The sequence below is a fragment of the Oryctolagus cuniculus genome, chromosome 5 (genome assembly GCF_051225735.1).
Source record: "Oryctolagus cuniculus isolate XC-2025 breed Fujian yellow rabbit chromosome 5, ASM5122573v1, whole genome shotgun sequence".
Taxonomy (NCBI): Eukaryota; Metazoa; Chordata; class Mammalia; order Lagomorpha; family Leporidae; genus Oryctolagus; species Oryctolagus cuniculus.
The window spans coordinates 127,468,519-127,495,254 of NC_142871.1; the positions used below are offsets into that span (position 1 = coordinate 127,468,519).

General features: G+C 50.1%; 1 protein-coding gene across 19 annotated transcripts in view; it reads left to right on the forward strand.

Annotated features, from left to right (window-relative positions):
- Positions 1 to 26,736, forward strand: part of TRERF1 (transcriptional regulating factor 1) — a 227,767-nt gene that overhangs the window by 87,279 nt on the left and 113,752 nt on the right. For all 19 annotated transcript variants that reach the window (XM_051855691.3, XM_089333956.1, XM_051855693.3 and 16 more), the window contains one exon: positions 5,154 to 5,236. The gene's annotated coding sequence lies outside the window, so the exon portion shown is untranslated. The remainder of the gene's footprint in view (positions 1 to 5,153; positions 5,237 to 26,736) is intronic.

Below are 26,736 nucleotides of genomic sequence, written 5' to 3' on the forward strand. Positions count from 1 at the left end.
TTCTCGCTAAGCTCGTGATCTGATGCCAGTGTCCTACATCACTAAATCAGAATCACAAACAAAAACGTGCAATCCTTGATTTTTCTGCTTGGGACTCAGAAGCAGGGGACTTCTGTTTTTAATGTCTCACTCCTTCATTTTGAAAAAGGTACTGACAGGAGGCCCGAGGCCACCTCTGTTTGTAAAAAGACCTGGAAACGTAAGGGAGCCGGCGTTCCTGGCAGTGTCTCTGCTGGAAGAGCCGTGTGTACTGTAAGTTCCAAATCAGGAGGTCCAGCTTGGGGAGGTTTGATCGGATCTAAATTCTACACCGAGTGGGAGGTGTTTAAAGAGACTCGGTGCTGTTTTATCTTTACCATTGAAGTTTTTGGTTTTGTCTCTTCCTAAATGAGTCACTTTTATAAAAGGAACCTAACTTGGGGGGGGGGGCGGGGAAACCACTGCGCAAGATGCTGAGTGGGGGTGGCAGTGGAGCTGGCAGTCAGGTGACTGCGTTGACAACTGGGTCGCCAATCAGGACCCAGAGACCCGGCTTGGCTCAAGTGAGTCAAAGCCGGGTGGAGGAGAATGGAGTGGAGGAGAGGGGCAGTGGAATGGTGCTGGTGGCGTTGAGGTCACAGGGCAGGTCTGCCAAGCCCGTGGCCTGGAAGCAGGTTCTGTCTGTGCTGCTGAGAGGGGGCAGGGGTGCATCCTGGGGAGAGACTGGTGCTTTTGGAGCAGGGCTGGTTTCTGAGTGGTGTGCAGTTGTGCATGCGTGTTTTCTAAGTTTGTCAGCGACTTCCTGTTTGGGGATGGTCTGAGGCTCCAAGCTGTGTGTGTCACTGAGGTCCAGTGCTGCTCTCTGACCTGTCTGGGGGTGGCCTGCTCCTTCCTGTGCTTGCTTCGGCCGTGCCCCTTCCTATTAGTGAGAGCACTGAGAGATGTGAAGTTGGATGGCTGGAAGGAGGGCGGGCGGTGATACTTAGCGGGCTCCTCATATAAGCCAGGCAGTGTGTTAGATCCTTTTAGACATGTACTGGTTTATCTAGGCCTCACATTAGCACATGCAGAATTCACCACACAGAGTGTAAGTGACCAGCCCAAGGCTGAGCAGCTACTGAGTGGCAAGGCCAGCATGTGCTCCCAGGCCCGACTCCAGAGCTTCTGTCATTTCGGCTTTGGCACAAGGACTGCATGGCCCCTACGGATCCACTGCTTGGGTAGATCTTGATTTCTCAAGATCTTAGCAGATGGGCATCTTAGCGGTTGGCATCACCTTGACCTCCAGAGTTTTCACACAAACTCTGGCCATTCAGGTCTGCGCTCTCTGTGTGGGGAGATTTGATGGCCTTGAGTGCTATTGACCTTCACCTCTAAATCAGCCTCCCGCTGTTGGTCTGGGGACCCAGGATCATTGGGTGGTCATCCATAGCGAATGATCCAAGTGGATTCATCCCACTCCCGATTTCTCAGAAAGTCACTGTTCTTTTCCAACTCCTGGGCAGCTGACCCTGACTATTCATCTGGCCACCACGTTCTAACCTCAGTTGTATTTCTCACATGTCAGGCTCTTGCCCTGAAGAGGCAGAAGACGGGATATCTGTCTGGGTCTGGGAGGCATGTGAAAGGGTGGCTGAGGCAGGACCACAAGACCTGGAATACACAGGTGCGCAGTGAGCAGGGGGCATCCGAGCCCCACCCTCCTTACTAGACTAGCTGCTGCAAGGTGCCAGACTATGGGTGCCTACAGCAAAGGAAGAACAGGTACGGATCCAGAACCTTCAGGAAGGCCCTTGCCTTCCGTTCTCATGGTCTGGAAGAACCTCTCGAACTGTGTCACCTGCGCATAAGCCTTGTTCTATGGCGTGAGCAAGGTTTCCCACTGGGGAAACTGCTGAGCAGTGAGCGAGTGGTTCTGCATGTTTTCACACAGCTGTCGTTACCCTCGAGTTTGCAGTCCGCAGACCCTGAGAGGCTCAGCAGGCTGGGGGCCGCCGTGCTGCAGGGGTACTGGGAGCCGGGCAGCAAGAGGGGCGCAGCTCCCTGGGGGTGCAGGGATGTCCATAGCATGGGGGCCTGGAAGGGGTGCACCGGGGGGGTACTAGAGTGCATGGGTGGAGAGGAGCCTGTGGGGAGCCGGGCTGAGGGAGGCCATAAGCATCATTCGTGATGGAGGGATGGCAGTGGCATTTGGGGGGTTCCTGTCTGGGGGGCTTCTAAAGCTGGTTGAGTAGGGTGGGCCTGGGTGGAAACGGGGCCATGAGAAGGCTCGTCTGGGTGTGGGGACTGCACGTGGGATGTGTTGGGGTGGGGTGAGTTAGGAGACATTCACCAAGCTGAATGTTGGGATTGCAATGCTCAGGGTTCAGACTAGAGGGGTGAGCGTGTGCAGAGAAAGGGTTCCAGTCCCAGCTCTGCCACTTGCTAGCTGTGTGACCTTGAGTGAGTCACTTACCCTCCCTGAACCCTTGATTTGTCCCTCATAGAAAAAGGCCAAAGTGTTTCCCAGGACGCTTGTGTGAGGCTGTTTGTTTGCAACACACCCGGTGCTGAGTGAGTGCTCAGCGAACGTAATTTCTCCCACACTGTCAGAGTTGTCTTGTGACTGAGGATGAGGCTTTGCTCTGGGGGCCGGGAGAATGAGGAAGGCTTTGCAGAAAGGGTCCTCGAGTCCCGCTGTGGCAACACTGTCCCCACAGACACCCAACGGCCACGCGGAACGCCAGGGCCCTCCGGGCTGCTGACCGCAGCTGGCTCTCCCTCAGGCAGGTGCAGGAGCATGACGTGGGTGAGTGAGGGAGGTGCCAGGTGTGCCCTGGCGTGCTGCCCTGTGGTGGGATGTACCACATGGCCCTGCCTCCACCAAGGCCTCCTGACCGCCCTGCCTCACCCGGGAGACAGGTGACGTCACGCGTGCACTGAAGACGTCGCCCGCAGCCTGTGTGCACAGGCTCCTGCCTTCCTCCAGGGCACCGATGTGTTCCTAGCTTCATCCCAACCTGCTCTCCTCCCTTCCTCCTAGGGAAAGAAAGGCCACAGAGAACCTTCTCCCCATACAGGGCCCCCAGGCACCCCTGAGCCCTGAGACCTCGCTCCCATCAGTCATTCCTCAGAGTCTCTCCTCGCTCTCTCCTCCTCCTGTCCTGCCCCACAAACACCAACCTCCCCTCCCAGGCTCCCACCCTGAACCCCCACAGGAACTGCCCTCTCCAAGGTCATCTTTGGCCTCCGTGTTGCCACACCCAGAGGACACTTCAGTCCTTATCTTTCTGGACTCTGCTGCTGCGAACCCCACAGAAACTTCCTCTCCCCATGGCACTCCTTCCTCTCGGCCCGTTTGCCTGCACAATCTTTCAACAGCTGTTTCTTGAGCACTTCCTAGGTACCGGGCTCCATCGTCCCATGTCCCTGTTCTCAGGGAGTTTACAGTTTAGTGTCAGAGGGGGAAGAGTGCCTGGGGGAAGAGTGTTCTAGGTAGAGGGGAGAGCAAGTGCAAAGGGCCTGGGGCAGGAACCTCTCAGGGATGTTGTGGGTGGAGGACGTTGAGGAAGGGAAGAGGCCCAGCTAAGTCGTGTGCACTTTGAAGTCCATTTCAAAGCACTTTGGCTTTTACTTTGAGAGGGAGCAGACACTGTAGGAGTGTTTGTTGTTTTAAGGTTTATTTATTTATTTGAAAGGCAGAGTTACAGAGAGGCAGAGTTAGAGAGAGAGAATCTTCCTTCCACTGGTTCACTCCCCTAATGGCTACTGCAATGGCTGGAGCTGGGCCGATCTTAAGCCAGGAGCCAGGAATTTCTTCCAGGTCTCCCATGTGGGTGCAGGGCCCCAAGCACCTGGGCCATTATCTACTGCTTTCCCAGGCCAAAGCAGGGAGCTGGATTGGAAGTGGAGCAGCCGGGACTCAAACCAGTACCCATATGGGATGCTGGCACTGCAGGCTGGGGCTTTAACCCACTGTGCCACAGCACCCACCCTTGTAGGAGTGTTTTGAGTGGAGCAATGATTTTGAATGGTTGTCTAGGCTGCTGTGGGTATTAGTGCTCTCAGGCTGCTGTAACCAAGTGCCATGGACTGGGTGGCTGAAACTGAAGACATAAGTGTACTGTGTTACAGTCCTGGAGGTGGGGGTCTGAGGTCAAGGCATTGGCAGGGCCGTGCTCCCTCTGTCTTCCATGCTCCTAGCTTCTGGGAGTTCGTGACTTGTGACTGTCTGACTCTGTGTGTCCAGATTCCCCCTTATCATAGGACACCAATCGTACTGGTAGAACAGGATGACCTCATGATGGGGCTGGCGCTGTGGAGCAGTGGATTAAGCTGCTGCCTGCAGCGCTGCCATCCATATGGGCACTGGTTCTAGACCCAGCTGCTCCACATCTGTTCCAGATCCCTGCTAATAATGCACCTGGGAAAGCAGCAGAGGATGGCCCAAGTCCTTGGACCCCTGCACCCTTGTGGGAGACCAGGAGGAAACTCCTGGCTCCTGGCTTTGGCCTGGCCCAGTTCTGGCCGTTATGGCTATCTGGGGAGTGAACCAGCAGATGGAAGACCTTTCTCTCTGTCTCTCCCTCTCTCTGTCTGTGACTTTGCCTCTCAAATAAATCAAATAAATCTTAAAAAAATAAAAAACACCAGGATGACCTCGCTGTAACCCATCACACGTGCAAGGACTCTATTTGCTAATGCGTCACTAGCTCCTGGGGTTCAGGACTTCAGCACAGGAGTGTGGAGGAGACACAAGCCCCCCCCACCCCCAGCAGGCAAAGCTGGGGCAGCAGAACCGGGGAGGAGGTTCTCGTCGTGACCCAGAGAGACCACTAGCTCGGACCAAGTGGGAGCAGTGGGGGTGGTGAGAAAAGGCGAGGTCGGGTGAAGGAGAAGCTTTGAGGGCGAAGGTGACGTCACTGCTGATGGATAAGAGGCGGGGTGTGAGGGAGAGAGGGAGCTGGGGTGACGTGGTTTAAGGCCCAGATAACTAGAAGCACGGAGCTGAGGTCCCCCTCTGGGACCCGCTCCTCCCCTCGTGGGCTCCTGCAAGCAGGCTCAGCTGGGTCCTGCCCCTGGGAGGGCTGCCAGGCTGTGGGGACCTCCAGGGGCTCCGTGCTCGGTCACTTCTCCAGCCTGTCCCCATGCTGATGGCAGATGTCCTGAGTGTGCTGTGTGTGTCCCTCCCGCAGGCCCTGGCTCCGGAGGCCACTGAAGGAGGAAGATGAGGAAGCAGGACGCCTCTGAAGGCTTAAGCTTCTCCGTCCTCAAACAGGTAGGCACGCGATGTCACGACGTCTTAGGACAGAGGGGCCGCAGGGCCGCCGCACCTGTGACCTGTGTGGTGTGGGAAATACGCCCAGGAGAGAGAGGGAAGACGCGCCGGGCCTGACGCACCCACCACTCTCTGGAAACCTGACCCGGGGAGGTGCTCGGTGCTTGTGGGTCCGCACAGCTGGTTTCCAGCGTCATCTGGAATGGGGCTTAGGGCATCCTGTGTCAGCCTTCTTGGCTTGGCAGAGTAGCTGTAGGAAGTTAAGGACCCAAAGCCTGTTTATGGCTGGAAACCCTGTAAGTGTGGAGAAGGTAATAAAGGTGGCAGGGATGCGTGTCTGGAGAATCGTAGTGTGGAAGACTGCTGTGAGAAACATCACTGTGACTGCCGGAGGCGGCTTCCTGGACCAGCGAGCCTTAGCTGGCCCTGCGGCTATCTGCTGCGGCTCTGCGATCGCTTCTAGCCTCAGTGTGTCCCTCTGGAAAATGGGCGTGCAGCTTCAATTCCTCTGGCAGGTCCCGCACAGAAGCTGTCAGAAGGCTCCAAAGGGTTGGGTGGAAGCCGAATCTTCCGTTTTTATTCCAGGTATAAACCTTGATCTGGCAAGAGACGGTCATCCCACACACTGGTGGGGAAGTCGGTGGTGCTGTCTGGTTTGATGCTGTCAGCGGTGCAGCTTTATTTTCTTGGCACGGGCTGCTATGGTTTCCATCCCTCCTCCGTGAGAGTCGCAGTGGGTTGCTTCCATTTCTTTTCTATTGTGCCTGATTCTGACTTAGTTTTTAAGCCATTGTGAACTTGGCGTCCTAGTAGGAAGCAGGTGGCTCACTCCCATGGGGTCATAGGAGAGACCAGGTCCTTAAGGGACGGCTGATGAGGGTGTGGGAAGGGCTAAGAGAAACCGCCGACAGTGGTGAGAGCTGTCAGCTGGCCGAGCTCCCAGAGGCAGAGGGGAGGGGCCGGTTGCCAGGCTGGGAAAGGCAGGGTGGACGATAAGAGAGGTGCACCGGAAGCAGCTGAGAGAGTCAACACCCTCCTTGGCCTCCCCTGGCTGTTCGCGCCCCTTGACACTGGCACCTCCCACTAGGCAGACACAGGCAGAGCCGGAGGGAAAGGGAGCTGAGCAGACCCCACGACGGGGGCAGCCCCGTGGCTCAGGGTGCAGGGTGGTCCTCCAGACACGAATGGGACCTGTTGGCAGGGGCAAGAGATGCAGGTCCCTTGGATTCTGATAGAACCGAGACAGGGTGTGGGTGAGTGGAAGTGCGTTATGTGGTCACAACCGTTGGCTGTGCATACTGGAAGGAGGGAGAAAAATCCTCATCCTTTGCATTGTGGGAAAGGCCCAGGGAAGTCACGTGACTTCCTTGAGGGCCACCACAAAGGCATGAAATGGGTCTTGAAAGCCCGTTACCTGTTCTCAGGAGAAACACCTCCAAACACGGTGGCTGGCCAGCGGTGGCAAGCGACATCTGAGCGTGAGCCAGGGTGGGGGAGACTGGGAACGCGGCCTGGGCTGTCCCAGCAGGGATGCCGTAGACGGGGAGGCTTCTCCGGAGCCGGCTCGTGGCAGGCTTCCGGGGCTGACGGTGGGAAGAATGAGACGAGGGTGAGAGGCCATGGGGAGCTCCGGGTTGTGCACTGCCCAGTCCTCGCTGTGTCTCTCACGGCTGCGTGGGCGGAGCTCTCTCACAGTCCTCTTTTGGAAGGCCATCAGTCCTATCCGTGAGGGCTGTGGGGGTTAGGATGTTAACACCTGAGCTGCAGGGGGCACAAGCACTCAGAGCACATGTCAGTTTGGGTTCTTTTAGGCTGTGAACACTCAGAACTGAACCCAGAAGGACCTCCCACATCACAGGGATATTCATAAGGCCATGCACCTGTGTCAGTCGTAGGGGTGGACTGCAGGGTGAGTGTGATCCAGCCGCTCAACTGTGTCTTGAACGTGCGGTGTTTTCCATCTCTCTGTTTGCTGTCCCTGTGGGACTTGGTCCTCAGGCCGGCTTCTGCGCCAGGCTGTGGGGAAGAAGGGAGGGAACAGAGAGGCCTGGACACGCTTGGCTGTGGAGGACACTGCCGGCAGCAGCTGACTTCCACCCCACCATCACCATAAACACTGCGAAAAGCCTTACGGATGAGGGCAAAGCGTCGGTGGTAACTCGGAGAGGAAACCCTCTCGCAACTACTGCAAATCTGAATTAACAATTTTTTAAACACAGCATGGTTTCAGACGCAAGGCTTCCCAACAGTTCTGTTGGAAGCAATTAGCACCTGTTTCTCAGTCTGTCGGAAAACAAGGCACCTTCCAGTGGGTTAAACATGCCTTCCACACTCCTCTTTCATTCTAATTTGCTTATTCAACCTTTTTATAGCCAGAGTAAACACGGAACTCAAATTCTGGGTTGGTGGAGATTAAATTACAGTAGCGTGCTTCCTCATTTATAACCTCACCTATAAACCGGGAGTAAGAATAGCATCTACATTATAGGTTTGCTGCAAGGATTAACCGAGGTAATCCACATAAAGTGCTTAGCCCAGTGGCTGTCTCAATAAATGTTGCCTTTATTAGTGTCATAGATCCCAGAACGTTGTCACCTTTATGTGCTCATGTGCGTGTTCCATCTAGGAAATTAACTCTCTTTACAACAGATGCGTTATCTGCCTCTGATGAGCTGTGTTCGCAATGAGGTAAATAAAGGTAAAATATTTAGTGTTTATGCTTCTTAACAGAAGTGTGTTTTATTAGAATTCATTTTGGGAAAAGCCTAAATACATTTTAAAAAATGATGAGGCAAGATACACTAGGGAGGTATCATTCCTGGAAAACAGGGATTTTCAAATTTTAAATCTCACGGCAACGTATTCATATATTCTTAGTTGAAAAGTCTTTTCTTTTTGTTTTTTTTTAAAGGTTTATTTTATTTATTTGAAAGACAGAGTTACAGAGAGAGGTAGAGACAGAGAGAGAGGCCTTCCATCTGCTGGTTCACTCCCAACATGGCCGCAACAGCTGGAGCTACACTGATCCGAAGCCAGGAGCCAGGAGCTTCTTCCAGGTCTTCCACGTGGGTGCAGGGGCCCAAGGACTCGGGTCATCTTCTACTGCTTTCCCAGGCCATAGCAGAGAACTGGATGGGAAGAGGAGCAGCCGGGACTAGAACCAGCATTCCTATGGGATGCTGCTGTCGCAAGCAGCAGCTTAACCTGCTGTGTCACGACACCGCCTGAAAAACTTTGTAGCAGTTGGTGTCTTCCGGCCTGCGTCAGTGTCAGCATCCCATATGAGTGCAGGTTCAAGTCCCACGTGGGAGACCTGGATGGACTTCCAGCCTCCTGGTTTTAGCCTGGCCCATCCTGACCATCATGGTCATTAGGGGATTAAATCAGAGAATGGAAAACTCTTTTTCTGCTCTGAAATTTGGCTTTTAATAAGTCTTTTAAAACATAGTTGGTGTCCTGTCATAACCTGCCCCAGCTGATGATCTTTCTTTCCTCTCAATTTGGAGGCCCCGGAGGGATGAGTGACCCCACTTGGCTTTGGTTTTGCCAACCAGCCATAGTCAGGCTTGCTTGTGTGTGTGCAGGCGTTAGGAGCAGCTGCATGGGCAAGATGCTCTGACAGTGAGAAGCTGGCACCAGACCCTTAACTTCAGTGGCATTTTATCCAAGAAACTCCTGTGAGCCATTTTGTAGGACTGGCCTCCCCGCATCCCAGGAGAGCCCGCTGGTCTTGATTCGGGGTTCCCAGGTTCACGATAGCGGAGCACGGGGTGGCACAGCATCTCTTTTGAAAGCTTCATTGTCTATTCTGAGGCCAGGAGGGGGGCTTTGGGGGGGGGGCAGCAGAGGAACCGTCCGGAGTGACCAGGCCTTTCTCGTTCCCTGTCCCTGAGGGCTGGCTAGATGGCACTGACATTTTCTACAGGTGTATGGTATCCAGGTGAGAGCTGATTGGCCTTCAATTGATGGATTGGCCCAGAGGGTGCTACCACAAATGCATTGCAAATGTGCATGGCCTAGACCAAGAAAATGCTCTCCCAAAATGATTTGGGGGATCAACCTAGGACTCCCAGGTTTGTGTTTTTAACTTGCTGTTTTATCTGAGAGACAGACACACAGCAAGAAAGACAGACATTCCCCACATGCTCACCTGCTGGGAACTCCATCCGGGTCTCCCATGTAGGGGCACAGGGACCCAGCTGCTTGATCCTGCTGCCTCCCAGGGTGTGCACTGGCAGAAAGCCGGAGTCGGGAGCACAGCTGGCGCTCAACCCCGGGCACTGTGAAGTGGGATGCAGGCGTCCCACGTGGCATCTTAGCTGCTGTGCCAGACACCTGCTCCGTGAGTTGTTTTCATTTTTTTAAAAAATCAGACATCAGTCACCACAATTTTACAAGAAGACTATCTTGATGCAAAAGTAGTAGGCAGGAGGTGAATTAAGAACCAAACTACATGGAATCTCTACATGGAAACCCATTCAGCTTTCGGAATAATCCTCTGCGCCGTTCTGTCTTTTCTGGCGTCACCAGTGCAAACTCCATCAAGGATGGGCACTGCCCCGCATCTGCCCATCGGAGGTGTTGGGGACCCCCCTGGAGATGGGGCATCCCCCACGGAAGATGCCGCTGTGGGGAAAACCATGAGGCTCTCTGAAGCCTCATCAGAGTCGCATCTTACCCGGATGAAAGGGGGAAATTTACTTGAACGTGAGTCTTGAAAAATCCAGTTCCTGTTCTAAAGAAGGAACCATTTAGTCTCCAGGCATTCACTTAGAATTGCTCGTTTCATATTCGACCCGCAGGAAGAAAATCTTGACTACCTAAATAGTTCATGTTAAACGGCAGGTTGACAGTTTTGCCTTTTCTACAATGTAACCCTCAAAGTCAACCTCTGCAACGTGATTTGGCCTCGAGCTGTATGGTGTGCCTGCATGGGATAGGAGAGTGTGCATGCACACATGTACTCTCTGTCATGTGTGCAGGAATCTTGGGTGTGAAGAGCCCCCAGGAGGGAAGGGACGCTCTTGGGAAAAGTGATGCACTTGCCAGCCGGCTGCTGGTGGTGGGACTTGTAGCAAAAGTCACATCTTGGCACTTCCGATATAGCATGACTTTCTGAGGCTTCTTGGAGTTATTCAAAATCGCCAGAAGTCCGCCCAACCACCTCTGACATCCAGCGCGCGATAGGACGTGACTCATTCTGCTTCAGTTCACATGCCTACTTGCGCCGCACTCATGTTTTGCCTTCCAGCCAGGGATTAAGCTTTTGTGTTTGGCCAGAACTGGTGTGAAAGCAACTTCCGTGTCCTTGTTAAAGGGGAGAGACAGGCTGCTTGCACACGTGCGTGAAATCCTGGATGGGATCGTGGACGCCTGGCACCAGAGAGCTTCAAGGTGCTTACTGACAGTCCTTATGTGAGCCCTTTGGCCAAAGGTGGTCCTAACCCCGATGTTTCATGGATCTCTAACATTTCATGGATCCTTTGGGAACCAGGCCATGAACTTGGTTGTATCTTTCTCAATTAAAAAGCAGCCCGTGGGACTGGTGCTGTGGCATAACTGGTAAAGCCACTGCCTGCTGTGCCGGCATCCCATATGGGCGCCAGTTTGATTCCCAGCTGTTCCACCGCCAATCCAACTCCCTGCTAATGCACCTGGGAAAAGCGGTGGAAGATGACCCAAGTCCTTGGGCCCCTGCTATTCATGTGGGAGACCCGGATGAAGCTCCTGGCTCCTGGCTCCTGGCTTTGGCCTGGCCCAGTGTTGATCATTGTGGCCATCTGGGGAGTGACCCAGCAGATGGAAGATCTCTCTCTCTCTCTCTCTCTCTTTCAAATAAATAAACAAATGTTAAAAAAAAAAAAAAAAAAAGCCGCCCATTCTGTGGCACACTCCTGCCTTTGGCTATTGGCGGGTTACTGCCCGTGCTAGGGCCCAAGGTCACTGGTGGAGTCTTGCTTCTGTCCTGGTCGGTGCTCATGGCACAGTCCTTGCGCGTGGCAGCAGACCCTTGGGCTTCATGTGTTCAGTCTCCTTCCTGCTGGTTTCAGGTGTGTCTCATTCTCCGGCAGGCAGTGGGGTCTAGAGCGCCGAAGCTCGGTGTTCTTCTCAACAAGATAGCACCACTCTCTCGTCTTAGCTTGGGCTGCTCTAGCTGAACAGCATGGGCACAGTAGGAATCTGTGTCTTGCGGATCTGGAGGCTGGGAGGTCCCCGATCAAGGTGTCTGGCAAGGTGGGTTTCATTGTGAGGCCTCTCTTCTTGGTGTACGGGTTGCCACCATCTGACTGTGATCTCACCTGAGAGGTGGCACACTCTGGTGTCTCTTCCTCTTCCCATGACCTCGTCTAAACCTAATTACCTCCCCACGGCTCCAGGTCCTCAGACCATCCCCTTGAGGTTTGCGCAGGAGCCAAACCTTCAGGCCGTAGCACCTCCAAGTCTTTGTTTATGGTCCGCTTGCCGTGCGTGCAGGCTCACTGGTGCAGGGCGCCCGCAGCAGAGAACCCTGGGCGGTTACCAGCTTGCACTGCTTCGGAAGTGGTGGAACATTCTGTGGCAGGAGGTGGCGCAGTAGCGTGGAAAGCTGGAAGGCCTTCGCCACCAAACCAGATGGGCAGGACGGGGAATCTCCTCTCTCCAGATCTGAGACTTCCTGGTTGCATGTGTTAGAGCTGATGTTGTGGTTGCCAGCCATGGTCAACCTCAAGGACATCTGGACGGTGCGACATTCAGCTGCCTTCCAGAGTCTCCTTTCTGTGCCTTTAAAAAAAAGGCCCTTGGAGCCAAAGCCTGGGAAATTTTTTTTTTTTTTTTTTTTTTTTGTCCTGTAAGACTTTATCATCTTGGGCATTTACTCCCTTTTCATGGGGGGAGGACAGGCAGTAAATTATAATAAATCTGTTTTGTTAGCGATCAGTATCTTCCATGGCATTTTAAATGTATGCAGTCATGGTCATCTGCTCATGAACACACACACACACACATACACATACACACACATACACGTATACACATATACACACACACATACACACACGTAAATAAACACACTGGTGCCAGGTGGACTATTTTAAAATACAAAAAGGCTTTGAAAATCCTTTTAAACTTCCAAGGAACAGATAATTCCTATGTTATATAAACTATTCCAGGATTTAGAAAAAAAAAAAAAAAAAGATGGAAAAGGTCCAGGTCCTTCTTTCAAGCAAACATGACCGTGATATCAAAGCTGGCAGGTCCCCAAGGGAGGCTGTATACCAAGCTCCCTTAGGAATGCAACATTTTAGAGAAAACTCTTGCAAATAGATTTCAGCAATATGTAGACACGCGCATGTCCCGCCATGGCAAAAGAGATTACACTCCTGGGGTGCAGGAACGCCTGCATGTACCTGTATTTTCAGATGACTCACGTACACTGTTAGAGTATGGAGTAATCTAATTCCAAAAGTGCATTCAATTAACTCAACCTCTGATTCTTTTTACAATATTGAATTTGTAAATTAAATGCAAAGAGGCCATTCCTTAATAATAGAAGGAAGATCAAGTTCATGCAGCCCACCAGCATTGTATCTGGTGGTGAAGGTCTCAGTCGTTGGCTACCACGTGGTCCAGAGAAGACGGGCTCTAGGAGATGGTGTTTCTTTTCAGCTTTAGCTGATGCAAAAGTCATACAGTGGTTATTGGAGAATAAATAGTGTGAAGAAGAGGATAGTGTTGCCATTCATCACAGATTGTTCAGTTGTGGACCAAAAAGAGTCTCTCCAGAAACCCTGCTTCTAGATGATGAGATTAAAACGAAGGCTTGGGGCCAGCACTGTGGCATAGCAAGTAAAGTCATGCCACCTGCAGTGCTGGCATCCCATATGGGCGCTGGTTCAAGTCCTGGCTGCTCCATTTCTGATCCAGCTCTCTGCTATGGACTGGGAAAGCAGTGGAAGATGGCCCAAGTTCTTGGGCCTCTGCACCCACGTGGGAGACCCAGAAGAAGCTGCTGACTCTTGGCTTCGGATTGGTGTGCCTCCGGCCGTTGTGGTCTTCTGGGGAGTGAACCAACAGGTGGAAGATCTCTCTTTCTCTCTGCCTCTGCCTCTGCCTCTGCCTCTCTGTAGATCTTTAAAATAAATAAATATTTTAAAAAATAAAATAAAACGAAGGCTTCAGAGTCTTTTGAAATTCATTCTCAAATCTAAGGCAGTTCCTCTGAACATCCCATCAGGATGCCTTAAATTTTACAAGGTGGCTGTAAGTCTGTTTGGAAAAATAGGTAGAGGAACACATCAAGAAGAATTCTGAAAATGGTTTTGGGGGCAGGGAGCTAGGTTTATTGGACATTAAAATATATAGCATGACCAGATATTAAAATGTAATCTGAAGCCTATGTAATTAAAACTCGGTGGTGCTGACATAAGAAGCGGGAGTAGATAAGTGAACCAGGAGAGTTCAGAAATAGACTCTGGCATAAATAATTTAATAAATCATAAAGAAGTCATTGCAAATCAATGGGGATGGGGAAATTATTCAATAAATAATTCTGATGTCTCGTTAGCAATTTGAAGAAAATCATTTTGACCTCACCAAAATGAATTACAGACGGTTTAAGCAATTAAAGTGCAAACCGTAGAGTCATAGGAAATCTATAGACTGGGTAGTTCTTAGAAACAAGAGACAGACACACATTCAAAAAGGAGAAGACCAGTCACTCAGACTATAGGAAAGTGAAAGATTTCTTCGTGTTGAAAAGAAAAACCAGCAGGGAAACAAAGACTGGGAAAAGATTGGCAGTGCAATGACAGGATTAATATCTTTGAAATGTGAAATGCTCAAATGTAAAAGAAAAATGCAGAAACCTTGACGGAACACTTGCCCGGATAACTAAGTAACAGCACTAAACACTTCCTTGCATGAGGAAGATGTTCAGATTCAATCCTAATGTGAGTTGTGCTCATTAAAACAGCGGTACAGTGCTATTTTCACATATTAGCCCAAAATACATTCTTAATGATAGTTCCCAACTCTAGTGGTATTATCGTGTATTGAAAAGCCATGTTATTCATTCCTGCTGTTGGTTCCAGTAATACCACCTCTGTGGACCATCTTCACCCATCACCCAGAAAGGAAATAGTACATAATATTTAATAAAGCTGTTTAGGCAAAGTGCTCACTGCTGCATTACTTACAGGGCAAATAGACATTCTTGGGTGTGCACATGCACTTGCACACAGAATTAGTGTCCAATGGTTACATAACTATAAAGTACTAGCTCTTCCCTCAGCACAGTACTCTACTGTAATTAATAAGTATTTGAAGTAACATAGCAATGTGACAAGATATTTGCAGTATAGTTTTATGGGTTGCAATCACAACATAATTCCACATGTGGTATAGTCTCACTGTGGCACACAGCTCTGGAGCTGTGCTCTTAAAATGAACAGTAGCTGCACACCACCAGCAACAGAAAAGCAGCTCAGGGACGTAATGGTAACAGAACAGCGAGTTGTAGAATACGTACAGTATGGTTCCAGCTACGTAAAGTTCAGATGCATTAAAAAACAGAAACCAGTGGCCGGCGCCGCGGCTCACTAGGCTAATCCTCCGCCTTGCAGCGCCGGCATACCAGGTTCTAGTCCCGGTCAGGGCGCCGGATTCTGTCCCGGTTGCCCCTCTTCCAGGCCAGCTCTCTGCTGTGGCCAGGGAGTGCAGTGGAGGATGGCCCAGGTGCTTGGGCCCTGCACCCCATGGGAGACCAGGAGAAGCACCTGGCTGCTGCCATCGGATCAGTGCGGTGCGCCGGCTGCAGCGCACCAGCCGCGGCGGCCATTGGAGGGTGAACCAACGGCAGAGGAAGACCTTTCTCTCTGTCTCTCTCTCACTGTCCACTCTGCCTGTCAAAAAAAAAGGAAAACAGAAACCACTGATGCCGCAATGTGTAGGCATCCGAGTGCATGGGTGAAGCCTGTCGGAAGGCTGAGGCAGCAGAGACCCAAAGTCCGGAGGCGATGGGAGGGGAGGATGCAGGAGGGGCCTCCCGAGGCACGGCAGGGGATCCTTGGGAGATGGGGAACATTATCTGCTTTAGGCCAGGCCCCCACACACATGGAAATGTTATTGCCATTTTTATGGCCTTCATGTATGCTCTACATACAGGTTTGTATGTATTTCATGTTAGCTACAAGCGTATTAAGGCCATTCCCTGATTTACGATTGTGTACAAAATGTGCATCTCTGCTGAAGGAGGTAGCAGTGACTGTGAGAGGCTGAGGTTGGCCACATTCGGATTTGTTCTTTCATTTCTCTCAATTCCGAGTTGTCAACTATTACTTAAATTACTTTTTTTTTTTTTTCAAAGAAGGACAAAAGAAAAGAAAGGAAAATTGAAGACAGTTGCAGTCCTGAGATGACATAAGGACTCACGCCTCAGGTGGAAGGAGAACCTTTGCTCAGGGAGTGGCGGGTTTCACCTCTGAGGCAGAAGGGGAGAGGAACTGAGAATGGAGGAGGAAGGGCGGGCAGCGGCATAGTCGCTGGAGCCGCCATGTGCCCGGGACACTCATCTCCCTTTTGGAGCGCTGGTTCAAGTCCTGGCCACTCTGCTTCTGATCCAGCTCCCTGCTAATGCACCTGGGACACACCAGATGGCTCAAGTCCTTGAGTTCCTGTCATCCATGTAGGAGACCCAAATGGAATTTCTGACTTCTGGCTTCGGCCTGGCCCAGCCCTGGCTGTTGCAGCCATTTGGGGAGTGAACCTGCAGATGGAAGACATCTCTTTGTCACTTTGTTTTCCAAATAAACGAATAAATCTTTAAAAAAAAAAAAAAAACAATAAATTAAATGTAAAAGGAGGGGCAGGCATTTGGCACAGCCAGTTAAGATACCAGTTGGCTGGCTCCCACATGCCATATCAGAGTGCCTGGACTTGAGTCCTGACTCAGCTTCCAACTCCAGCTTCCTGTTAGTGTGCATCCAGGGAGGTAGCCAGAGATGGCTCACGTATGGAGCTCCTCCCACTCATGTGGGAGACTGGGTTGCTTTCCTGGCCCTTTGCTCTATCCTGGCCCAGACATGGGCCTGGAAATGCTGTTCCAGGCATTTAGGAGAGTGAACCCGCACATGGAAGCTAGGCTGTTCTCTCTCTCTCTTTCTCTCTTTCTCTCTCTCTGTCTTTTCCAATCTTTCTCCCTTCCTCCTTCTCTCCCTTAAAGAAACTTTGAAAAATAATAAATGAATTAAATGTAAAAGGAGCTGTTTCTAAAAATAAATCGGTTCACAGATAGCATCGAGTTTCTTTCATGTGTGAGCAGGTGTTAATCCAGGCTGTATTCGGAAAGAAACTTCTTGGGCACCTTGTTTTAATGACTTGCTGATGAAGTGGATGAATTAGAAAGGCTGGCATTTCTGTGTCTTCCTTTTGTTTTAAACCTTCTTGTTTTGTGTAGTTATAAAAATAATATGATTGATTTGATGTATTCTTCCACAAAATAATGAACTTATGACTTCTTAAACACTAGAACTAAGTTTCCATTGAAAGGAAGTACAGGGGCTAGTGGATCATGGTAAAAATCACCACAGGGCTGCATTCAGGAAATTCTGCAAAACACATGAACTGTTTGTTCTTCAATAAGAAAATAGCATGAAAAATGGGGGGGGGGGGCATTATGTAATTTTAAAAGACTTGTGATGTATCAACCAGATGCAAATGCAAGTCTTTCTTTGCTCCAGACTTACAGTAGTCGTAAAAAGGCACTTAGGAGGTAATTGGGGAAATTGGGACACTGGCTGGATATTTGGTATTTAGAAATAATTGTTAATTTTTAGGTGTGACGTTAGTACACTTTTTTTTTTTTTTTTTTGAGACATGGAATGACATACATAGAGAGCACTCACACTTGCTGCTTCACTCCCCAAATGCCTTCACTGGCTGAAACTGAGTTAGGCTGACGCTGAGAGCCAGGAACTTAATTCAAGTCTCCCACATGGTGGCAGGAACCCAACTCTCTGTGCCATCACCACTGCCTGAATTAGCAGGAATCGGAGCCAGGAGCCAAAGCCAGAGCCAGAGCCAGAGCCAGAGCCAGGTGTTGCACCCAGGGTCTCTGATACAGGACACAGGTGTCTTCACTTGCTGTCTTAAGTGCCAGGTGCAATCATTGCTCTTCATGAACTTTTTTTTAAAAGATTTATTTATTTGAAAGAGTTACAGAGAGAGAGGTCTTCCATCCACTGGTTCACTCCCCAGATGGCTGCAACAGCCAGAGCTGTGCCAATCCGAAGCCAGGAGCCAGGAGCTTCTTCTGGGTTCCCCACATGGGTGCAGGGGCCCAAGGACTTGGGCCATCTTCTACTGCTTTCCCAGGCCACAGCAGAGAACTGGATGAAAAGAGGAGCAGCTGGGACTAGAACAGGCACCCATATGGGATACTAACGCTTCAGGCCAGGGCTTTAACCTGCTGCGCCACAGCGCCAGCCCCTCTTCATGAACTTTTGAAGACCCCTTGTGTGTGTTTATGCATGAATGAAATGGGCATGACATGCTAAAATATTCCAGGAGTAAGAGACATAAAGAAGAAGCAAGCAGGGTGTGATCCTTGAAGCTGGGTGATGGGTACACATATTCTAGCTACTTTTGTGTGTGTGTGTGAAAAAAGTGAAAGTAATGCATGTGCACAGCTGAAAATTATAAAATATAGAAAGTACAAAGGAGGAAATGAAATTCATTCATAATCCTACCCATAGAGATAACTGCTGTCAACAGTTTCATAAAAATACTTTAATATCCTGTCCTGATCCAGCCCTTGTTCTTATAGATCCATACATTTTTTAAAGATTTATTTATTCATTTGAAAATCAGAGTTACAGAGAGGCAGAGGCAAAGATAAGGGGGGAGGGGAGAGAGGTTTTCCATCTGCTGGTTCACTCTCCAAATGGCCACAACAGCCAGAGCTGGGCAGATCCAAAGCCAGGAGCCAGGAGCTTCCTCCTGGTCTCCTGCTTGGGTGCAGGGGAGTCATCTTCCACTGCACCCGTCCACAGGTGCACTCAGACACATTAGCAGGGAGCTGGATCAGAAGTGGAGCAGCTGGGACTCAAACCGGTACCAACATGGGATGCTACATGGGATGCTGGCACTGCAGGTGGCAGCTTTACCCACTACACCACAGTGCCAGCCTGAATCCATACATTTTTAAGCAGTAAAAAAAATTGTGTTTCATAGATTGCTTTGTATCCTGCTTTTTTATTATGGACACTTTTGTACTTTAATGTGTTTAGATCTTCAGCATAATTTTAATGGCTGTATATTATTTTGGTAGGTGAACACACACCCAATAATGCATCTACCCAGTCCTTTACGGATGGGTATCTAAGTTATTGCCTTTTTTCCCCCTATCCAGACAACTCTGCTGCATTCTTGTGTGGTTATTTCTTTTGACAAATATTTAGAAGGTCAAAAGGACTTTAAGGCATTTTCCCTGCCATATCAAATTGTTCATGGGAAATGCAATACAGTTTTCAGCTCCTTTCTGCAGTGGGTACTGTTGCCCATCTCATCATTATCTTAGTAACCTTGAGTCCTATGTTTACAACATTTCAAGTGTTTGTTTACCAATCTGATAGAGGGATGAAGAGTATCTTACTTTAATTTGCATTTGTTTGCTTGTAAGTATGTTTGAAAATCTTTTCATGCATACATAAGTCATTTGTATTTGCTTTGTGACGAGGTGCTTATGTTCCACCCCAAAATTATATATTTATCCCTCATTTAATTGATTCATAAGGGCTCTTTCCTTTTTTTTTTTTTTTTTTTTTTATTTGACAGGCAGAAAGACAAGAGTTGGACATAGGGAGAGTGAGCTCCAATTTTCTGGTTCATTTCCCAAATGCCCACAGTAGCCAGGGCTCCACCAGGAGCTGGGAACTCAACCCGGGTCTCTTACATGGGTAGCAGGGGTTCAAATCCTGCTGCCTCCCAGCATTAGCAGGAAGCTGGACTCAGGAGCTGAACCGGAAGGACTTGAACCTAGGCACTGCACTATGGGATGCAGTATCCCACGTGGCGTCTCAACTGCTTTGCCAAACATCTGCCCCTATATTTATGATACATATGACATATATTGCATCTTTATAAAATGAGTTATCCTATAAAGAGTTCTGAATCTCAGCATCATTCTGTGGACGTTTTCCTTATCTGAATCTTTTCCAAAAACACGAGTTTTAATGACTACGTATTATGCTTTGTGTTGATAGAATTTATTGAACATTTTCCTATTTCAGTGTAGCTAGGTTTTTCTAGCTTTTTATCATTATGAATAATGCTACTGTAAATGTCCTTGTGCATAATCTGCCGGTGCTCATCTGCTTGTTTCCTCGGGGAAACTCCAGGGAGTGCACCTGCCCAGCATTAAGGCCACTGAGAGTCAGCACCGCGTGGGCCGTCAGAAGTGTGCTCTGATTGGCACGCTCATCAGTGGTGTCTGAGGACTCCTGTTTCAGAGCACCCTGGACTAGCCTAGACATTAGAGTTGTTTTGTCTTTTTATGGATATCGTCTTTGAAAATGGTGTCCTGTTATGTTAATTTGTAAGCTTTGGCTATTAATGGGTTTGAACATTTTTTAATGAGATCATCAGTAAAGTGTGTGTGTGAGAGAGAGAGAATGGGGTGGGGAGAGAATTGGCTCTGTGAGTCCTTTCTTATTTCTATTCTGCAATGTTCCATTTTTTCCTATCACATATGAGGAATTTTGTGCAGTGTATGAACTTGTTGTGTTGCAAATATTTATCTGGTGCCTCCTTTCCTTGATTTTGTTTTATAACCTAATTTCCTTACATTAAATTCTGCAGTTGGAATCCTATTGTGTGACGACATAACCCCTGAATCTACCCAGTGAGTAGGACCCCTGAGATGAATGAATTTTTTAAAGATTTATTTGTTACTTTGAAAGAGATAGAGAGGGAGGGAGGGAGAAGGCAGGCAGTAGGATAGAGAAAGAGAGAGAGGGCAATCTTCCATCCACTGGCTCACCCCCTGAATGGCTGCAACAGCCAGGGCTGGGGCAGGATGAAGCCAGGACCCAGGAGCTGCACCCTAGACTCCCATGTGGGTGGCGGGGATCCAATCACTGGAGCCATCTACTGCTGCCTCCGAGGGTCTGCGTGAAGGCGGGAATCAGGTTCTCCCATGTGGGAAGCAGGTATCTTGGCTGTTAGGCTAAACACCAGCTCCTATGAACGGCATTTTAAAAAGCGAAGCAGACTCCTCTTTCTGACCCATCGAATGGTTTGAATATTCTCACTGTGAATTTTCATGGTCTTGGGATCCAAGGGGTTTAAAGTACCCATCAAGAAAATGGACTGGCCGGCGCCGCGGCTCAGTAGGCTAATCCTCCGCCTAGCGGCGCCGGCACACCGGGTTCTAGTCCCGGTCGGGGCGCCGGATTCTGTCCCGGTTGCCCCTCTTCCAGGCCAGCTCTCTGCTGTGGCCAGGGAGTGCAGTGGAGGATGGCCCAGGTGCTTGGGCCCTGCACCCCATGGGAGACCAGGAAAAGCACCTGGCTCCTGGCTCCTGCCATCGGATCAGCGCGGTGCGCCGGCCGCAGCGCGCCGGCCGCGGCGGCGATTGGAGGGTGAACCAACGGCAAAAGGAAGACCTTTCTCTCTGTCTCTCTCTCTCACTGTCCACTCTGCCTGTCAAAAAAAAAAAAAAAAAAAAAAAAAAAAAAAAAAAAGAAAATGGACTTGGGGTGGGCATTGTGGCTCAGTGTAAGCACCACGTGGGATTCCCATATCCCATATTGGGGTGCCTGGTCTCACTTCTGCTTCCCATTCAGCTTCCTGCTAATGTGCACCCTGGGAGGCAGCAGGTGATGGCTCAAGTAACTGTGTCCCTGCACCCACGTGGGAGACCCAGATGGAATTCCTGGCTCCTGGCTCCTGCCTGGCCCAGCCCCGGCTGTTGTGGACATTTGAGGAGAGTGAACCAGCAGGTAGAAGACATCTCTCATTCTCGCTTGTGCTCTCTCGCTGCTTTTCAAATTAATTTTAAAAAGAAAGTGGACTTGACACAAGGCTTGGGGCCTCTAGTCTGTGTTATCCGTGGAGGCAGTGAGATCAACTTCCTCACCTCTCTTTATCTTCCCTGGAAGCCGCAGCGAAGCAGAGACAAGCGACAGATGCTCTCTGCTGACCACGTGGCTTGGCTGAGTGACTCACAGCAGGGTCTCGGAGGCCCTTGGGACAGTTTTCATGTTAGATCTTATGAAGAACACATGTGGCCGGGTGGCAGGGACCCAAGCAAGGGGGCAGGGAGCTGAGCTGTGGGCCCAGCTCTGCCACTAACCGTGTGACCCGTAGCAAGTCGCTGGTCCACTCAAGGCCTCAGTTCACTGCCAAAGTGAGAGGTTGTTGTAGGTGCTGTGTTGAATGCATGAATTCCAGGGCTGTGCAGTGGACTCTCTGAGAGGCTGCTTCTGCATTCGCTGCCTGTGCCAGGTGGGTGGGCAGTGAGCTGGAAGAAGGTTTGTCCCTTTGGTCTCCCAAGTGATTCATGAAAGAAATCAGTGCAGTATATATCTGCTCCAGATATAATGTGATCTAAATATGATATTCACCTAATAAGATTAGATGAATCTAATATGGTTTGCCTCTAAAACACAAATACAGCACCACTTTTAATTGTAGTAGCCAAATTAAATTACTCATCCCAAATTAGATTTCCAGCAAACTTAATTTGAACATGAGCTCAGTACTGCAGGCCCTGCGTAAGTTTTTGATATAAAGCCAATCAGTGAGATGCTGGTATTGTTGCCGTGGGCTCCTCCATGGTGACCATAAAAGGAAATTGGTACACATCTGGAGGCAACATCTGGAAGTGGAGCTGAGGGAGACACTCTGCTTCCTTAGCTTACCATTGAGAGTTTTTCCCCGTTTCTGTTGAGATAGCCCTCACTGTGCTGGGAGACAGGAAGTAGCAGAGCAGGCCCGGGAGGCCTCGCTTCACCGCTTACAGATCGTCTGTCTTCCGTGGGTCCAGTGATCCCCACAGCATCTTCACACCCTGCAGGAGGGCAGTTCTTGGGGTCACAGGCACTTGGGAAGGAGTAAGAGAGATTCTGGCATTGCTGTAACCATACAAGGGTGCTTTTAAAAGTCTGTAGAAAACGGACTGAGGCAGTACTTTTATTTTTGTGTGAAAAAAATGGAAATCCATTTTTTTTTCATAACATGCATTTTTTTTTATGAACTTTTTTGAGGACTCCTCTGTTTGGTGACAAGCAAATTTTGAAGTCCATAATATTTTTCATAATACACATTTTTTCATGAACCTTTTGAAGACATCTTACATGCATGGATTTCAGCATTTTGCTTTGCACAGTAAACTTAACTTTTAATTCCATTTGTGCACAGACTTTTCACATCTTCTCCATTCTCGAATCTGATGGACTACCTCAAACTCAATGCACATCGGCCTAAGCAGCAGAAGAAAATGTATTGGTTTATAGGATTGAGTTGTCTACTGGGGTAGAACATGGCACCAGGTGAGGCTTTATACTGGGCTCAAGCGAGATGCCCAAACCCAATTTTCCTCCTTCACTGTGGGTTCCTTTCTCAGGCATGAGCTTCCCCCTGGCCCCCGGCTCCAAGAGGGCAGCCCACGGCTCCTGAGTGAGAATGCTTCCAAGAAGTTGGCTTCCTTGATTGGGCAACCAAAGGCCTGGAGTTGAATCTCATTGCCCCTGGTTGGCTTGACTTGGAGCCTGTGCTCGTGTGGACTGGTTGCTGTGCTGAGGGGATGGGATGGGGTACACTGACTGGGGAATTCAGGAGGCTGTTGGGAAAGTAGACAGTGTGGTTAGTGAAGCAGAGGAGGTAGGCGCCTCTTTTTTATTTTTTAAGAGTTATTTTATTTATTTGAAAGAGAGTTACAGAGAGAGGTAGAGACAGAGAGAGAGGACTTCCATCTACTGGTTCACTCCCTAGATGGCCAGAGCTGTGCCGATCCGAAGCCAAGAGCCAGGAGCCAGGAGCTTCTTCCAGGTCTCCCACGCTGGTGCAGGGGCCCAAAGACTTGGGCCATCTTCTACTGCTTTCCCCGGCCATAGCAGAGAGCTGGATGGGAAGAGGAGCAGCCGGGACTAGAACCAGCACCCATATGGGATGCCGGCACTTCAGGCCAGGCCCTTAACCTGCTGTGCCACAACGTCAGACCCAGTAGGTGCCTCTTAACCCTCACTTACCCATGATACCGAGCCTTCTGTTTTTCCAAGCACTTGGGCAGGTGTTACCACATTTGAATCATAAATGGCCACGAGAGGCAGGGAGGATGTGTTCCCGGCCAAGGGAGGGAAGTTCATCACGGGATCAACTCACCCAAGACCTTGCCTCATGGGACCTAGGACCAGGTCACCATTTTATGTGTCTCCCATTTCTTTTCACTGTATCCTGCTTTCTTTCTACTGATGCCTCATTCGGCCCCCTCCTTCCCACTCCTTCAACACCAGCGCAAGGTTCTTCATTAAACAGACAGTCAGTCAATAGCTGTTAACTTGATATTGACTGACCAGTGTGCCATCAGACCTAGGGTGGCCTTTCTGCTCATACTTTGTGAATATCATTATGGAAAACCCAATGTGGTCGATTCCCAGTTATTAATTTGTGGATTGTGCCTGGTATTTCGGTGTCTTTTTCTTTGAAGTATGGGGTTCTTCTATCAAAAGAATGGAGTTTGTATGGCTTGGGGATCCACATCCAAAGAGGAGCAAGAGAAGTGTATGTGTGTGTGTTTGTGGACATGCACATGGACCTGCGTTGCAAAATGCAGTACATGTCAATTCCACAGAGTAGACAGCTAAAATTAGATTTGATGCTTGTCTTTCTATTTCAATGCAACTTTTTTTGTAATGATTACTATTGGTAAGGTCTCTGTTTATTCAAATCAAAGACCTGTGAATAGGTGTGCCATCTAGAAACACCTTGAGTAATAATTGTGCATTTGCTTTTTGTTTTTGAGAAAACCACAGATACCTGTTATTCTCTCTGCCTGGGAAACCTCACCCCTCACCATTTCTGTTCTGGTTTTACTGCCACTGCCCTGGGAAGTGCAGCAGGCTCCTTCCAGCTGTGTAAGGTCTGCACCCTGCACCCTGTAGCTGGTGGTTTGATACTTGTTTCATTTGTTAGCGTTTTCTCTTTGATCACTGGGTTAGCTGGTTGAGGCCTTCACCACTTACTTTTTGGTTAAGGAGTCCACAGCACTAGACTGACATGGGAAGACCTGGGTGATGGCTGGGCATCTGGCTTTCTGTCTGGGGTCGGTGTCCCTCCCGAGTGCTCCCCCGTGGCCATCACCGTTCTCCTGCGGCTTTGCAGTTGTCTGCTTCCTCTTCTCCATTCCTCCAGTATGGTTCTTGGCACACAGTGAGGGTAAAGTCAATATACTCTGAAGAATTAAATGGTTCTTGCCCTCTCTTATACTCCCCCACCCAGCCCCGCTTCCCCAGCCTCGCCCTCCTCCAAGTGAACCGTAAATTTCTAGAAGACAGAGAATGTATCTTCTGTTGTCTGTGTTCTGCGTGGTGCCTAACAGAGCCTCTGCAGCACAGTGCGTGTTCAGTAAGGGCCAAGTGAGTGGATTACATGGCGGGGAGAAGCCGGCAGTACCTCTTAGGACAGGTGGATGGCAGGCAAAGCTCTGAGAAGGAAGAGGGTGATGGAGGCAGGACGAGGATAAGTTCAGGAGCAAGCTGTGCCAGCCACTTGCTGCTCCTAGATTTCCAGGTACGGATACAGCATTTCCCTGAGTGTGGTGTGTGTGACTCCCAGCTGGGCAGCCCATGTGCAAAGACGAGTTGGGTAAAAGATGGAAGCTGTGATTCTGAGTTTTATTTTGAGACCAACAACAAAGAGTTTCCTCATTGACCTGAGCCCCTTCAGAAACCCACGAGGTTGACATGAGGGGACACTGCCTGCTGGGGGACAGCCCCTTGGGTTGCCACTTCTTCCTTTTCATTGGCTCTGGGGCTACTCACAAGCAGTGACAGGTGTACATGGGCACAGGGAGAAGAGTGTCCAGGGGTCAGGCAACCCTCAGCGCCCCTGAGCGTGGCACCACCAGGCCCATCAAGTGCACTGCCCCTGTCCTGCTTTCAATGTCTCTTTCAATGCCACTTGCTCCCTGCCTCGCCTCGGGCCAACCTTCCTTTTAAAGACCTTTTCCCTCTGCGCTGTCCTTGACATGGCTGTTCTCCCTTCTCTCTCCACTGCTTCTGCCTGAGCCTTGCTTGTGTGGCTGCTCCAACAGGCCTTTCCAGACTGGCGTTCTGCATCGCTGTGGGACCGACCAAGGCTCCAGAGAGCTGGGCGTGGTGGCAACTGCTTCTCGTCTTCTCTGGCTCCCGCTGGTTCTTGAAATCCACTGAGATGTGAAAGTGTCTGCTGCAGGAGTTAGCATTCCTCTGCCTAGAAGGTAGGGGCAGGGGAGATGGCCCCAGCTGGGGTGGGCAACCCCAGTCCCAGTGTGACAGCCTGGAATGCCACCTCTCCGCCCCAGCCTCAGCCCTTGCCTTCTCTTTTCTCCATGCACTTGGCCTCCTGCTCGCGCCACCCGAGCTGTGTAGCCTAGCCTGCCCTCTTCCTCACAGCCTCTGGCTCACACGTGCCTCTCAGAACCGTCACTACACATGGAATAGGCGCCGTTCCCTTCAGTGAGTGGAGTCATTTTCTCCCGCGTTTCTTACGGGTTAGTCCCTCCTCGAGGCTGACTCTGTCTCTGGCTTCCTCTTCTCCCACCTCAGAGCCCCTGGCCTTTGGCTGGGCCCAGAGGTGGCCCTCCCAGAGATCTATGGGTGCCAGGAGACGTGCTGGTGCCCTGCGAGCCCTTGTGCACAGGTCATGTCCTCTGTCGGGGAAGAGGGCCTGAGTCGGGACTGCCCAGACCGCAGACAGAATCCAGTTCCCCCGACTTCTTCACCACTGCTGGGGTGGGGGGAGGGAGTTGGATGCAAAGTGGATTTTTACTTGCAAAATACATTACTGTATGTATTAGGTTCGTTTTACATTTTCTGGAACATTTTAAGGTGATTTAAAAATACCCACAGAGGATTAGACAGTTTGGAGACTGCTTTAGAGAATCAGTGAAGTAGCTTTTGATTTTTATAGACTTTTCCCTTTGGGGAGGAGTTCTTAAAAAGGGACTGCTTTGGCCCTGGAGACTTAACTCTCTCAGCAGTACTGACCTGTGGGTATAGACTCAACAGCGAGGTGGGAAAGGCATCACCAATCCTGCCTGTGCACATGTGTATGGGCGTGTGTGTGTGTGTGTGTGTGTGTGCATGCGCGCGTGCATGCACACATTTCCTTTCAGATGTCAATTTGAAATAATTTTTGGGGAGGCCGGCGCTGCGGCTCAATAAGCTAATTCTCCACCTTGCGGTGCTGGCACACCGGGTTCTAGTCCCGGTCGGGGCGCCGGATTCTGTCCCAGTTGCCCCTCTTCCAGGCCAGCTCTCTGC